Source organism: Cynara cardunculus, assembly GCF_001531365.2.
Source record: "Cynara cardunculus var. scolymus isolate 2C chromosome LG 13, CcrdV1, whole genome shotgun sequence".
NCBI lineage: Eukaryota > Viridiplantae > Streptophyta > Magnoliopsida > Asterales > Asteraceae > Cynara > Cynara cardunculus.
This window is the reverse complement of record NC_037540.1, coordinates 24,726,152-24,728,651: the sequence shown is the minus strand read 5'-3', so window position 1 is coordinate 24,728,651 and position 2,500 is coordinate 24,726,152.

Here is a 2,500-nt window from a genome sequence, read left to right as displayed (position 1 = left end):
TTCTGTATGCAATGACCGTTGAGTTTTCTTGAAGGAGATGACTTCCCTCTTCCCTCGGTACATGGCTTCTGTCCAGTCTGTCTCTAATATTTTTCTGAAACCATTCAAGTGTTTCAGTTGAGTACTTGAAGGCTTTAGATATTCTAAAGAACTTTTTAACCCYAAACTCATTCTTGTAAACAAGTCCGAGTTCAGGTTGAGTCAAGACTGAGGCAGAGCGTATCTCCTGCAGGCCCTGGAAAGCTTCATCTGGTGGAGTGCAGGATAGTCTCTCAATGCCCAGCCTAAAAGCAATTTCAAACTCAATGCCCAGCCTAAAAGCAATTTCAAAGTCGCTTTTGGCTTGATGCTTCACCAGGGACTCCATTGTCTTGACAATAGCTCTGTTCGCCATTCCGAATCGTATCCTATGATCTTGCCGTTGAGCAGTGTAGGCATATAACTCTATCAAGTCATATGGATTGAGGTTGATAAGGTCGTTCTCGTTAAAGACGCTAACTTCCCTATGAGCTCTTTCCACTATGAACTCGATGTAGCGTATAGCTCTATTGGCAAATGACTTGACTTTTAAGTCTATGACTCTTCTTATACCATTGTTCGAAAAGACAGCTCAAGGATCTTGAGTTGTCTGTCTTACAAAACGATGATGCTGAAGGTTCATCGACTTTGGCGATAGGATTGGCAGATTGGTTGATAGGCTTTCTTCTCGATCATGGTACATGTGTTGATGGATATTCTCCATCATTATTGGTTCCCTGGGTGGCAATTGAGGTTTTCTCCTCATTGACTCCATTTGCTGAATGATCTCGTCAACTAGGCTTTGTGGAGGATGCCTCGAGGAAGAGGGAATATCCGCTTGCACCATGGGTTGTGTTTCGGTTTGGGGAGATGGTTGGTTTTCTTTGGTTGGTTGGGTGGTTTCAGGTTCATGGGTTTCTGTTGGTTGTTGGGGTGATGATGGTTGGGTTATTATGGGTTCTGGTTGTTGGGAGAGAATGAAGGGTTGAGTTGAGTGAGGTGTTGGTGAAGGGGTTAAGGGTAGGTTTATTGTGGGTGTAGAAAGAAGAGGTTGATGTGTTTGAGGGGTGGTTGGTTCTTCATCGGTTGAGGAACTCAACACGATGGGCTCTGGGGTAGTAGCTAAGGGAACCTGGTTAAGCGGTTCATCATCAGAGGGCGAAGCCTCTGGTTCCCTCGCTTGGGTTTCTTGGGTGGATGGTTGTTGTGGTGATGGTTGCTGTGGTGCAGCGGATGTAGATGTGTATGCAGCCGTCGCCTTTGTCTCCCCCTCACGAGGTCCAAGACCTTGATCATCGGGGTCTTGGTCATTGTGGCGTTGTCGTTTGCTTGGACGGCTGCTTGAACATGAGGCTTGGAACCTCTTCTTCTTATTTTCCTTTGAGGGACGTAAGATACTTCCTTAGGATCGTTTGTCGACGGCTCTCATCCATTGTCTTGAGGAGAGAGGTGATGCGTCTTTGTTCATCGGCCAAGGTTTGTGTAAGAGTTCTGGTTGGATGGATGGCCCGATGAACAAACTTTGCGCTGATCTCGTTGAACGAGGAGACCAGTGCCCTTGATAGAGCCTGCATGTCCGCGCTGGTGGCGAAGTCGGTTGTGGAGGCTGAAGATGGTGGTGGCATGGTGGATGTTGATGGGGGAATAGGTAGGTTGGTGATTAAATTTTTCACCTCTGCAGTGAAAGTGGAAAAGGCTGCATCAAAGGATGGGCCTGCAGAGGGAGGAGGTGGCTGAGAAGTGGGTTGGGGTATTTGGGCTAGGATAGCAGCGGGGAGTTGGGTGAGGGTGTCTTGGATAATGGTCATTTGGTGGGTGAGGGTGGCAAGGGTTTCATCGATTGATGAAGTGGAGGGCTGGGTAGGTCGGGGAATTTGTGAGGTGATCGAGGATGGTAGTTGATGAAGGTGGCGAGTGATAGTTTGTAGTTGGGAAATAATGTAGGTTAGATTTTCATCGGTCTCAGTTGCCTGAGCCGTGAGGGTGGCAAGGGATTGGATAAGTACTTGGTTGCATTGGGTGGCTAGGGAGGATATGGTGTTATGTTGTTGGGTGAGGGTTTGTTGGAGGATTTGGAGGCGGGAAGAGTTGGTTTGGGTTTGGGTTTCGATTTGGTTTAGATGGCGTTGAAGGATGGCAAGGGATTGGTGGAGGTCAGGGGTATCGGGTGAGGGTTGGTTTTCCACCAGCCTTTGTACAAGGAGTTTAAGGTCATCCAAGGACCGCGTCACTGTGTCTACATAGGCCTGGAACTCGGCCTTTGTGACCAGATCTCCAAGTGGGGTAACCCCTGCAGGAACAGATGTTGCAGGTTGTGCCTCTGTTCCTGAGGCGCCTTCTTGGCCTTGTGTGAAGGTAGGCCATGAAGGACTTCCATCATGTCCTTGATAGCCTTCGAGAGAAGAACTATCTTGTGATGTTTGGACATCCTCTTCCTCTTCCTCAGCTTCAGAGGCTGAGTAAGTGAATCGGATGTGTGTTC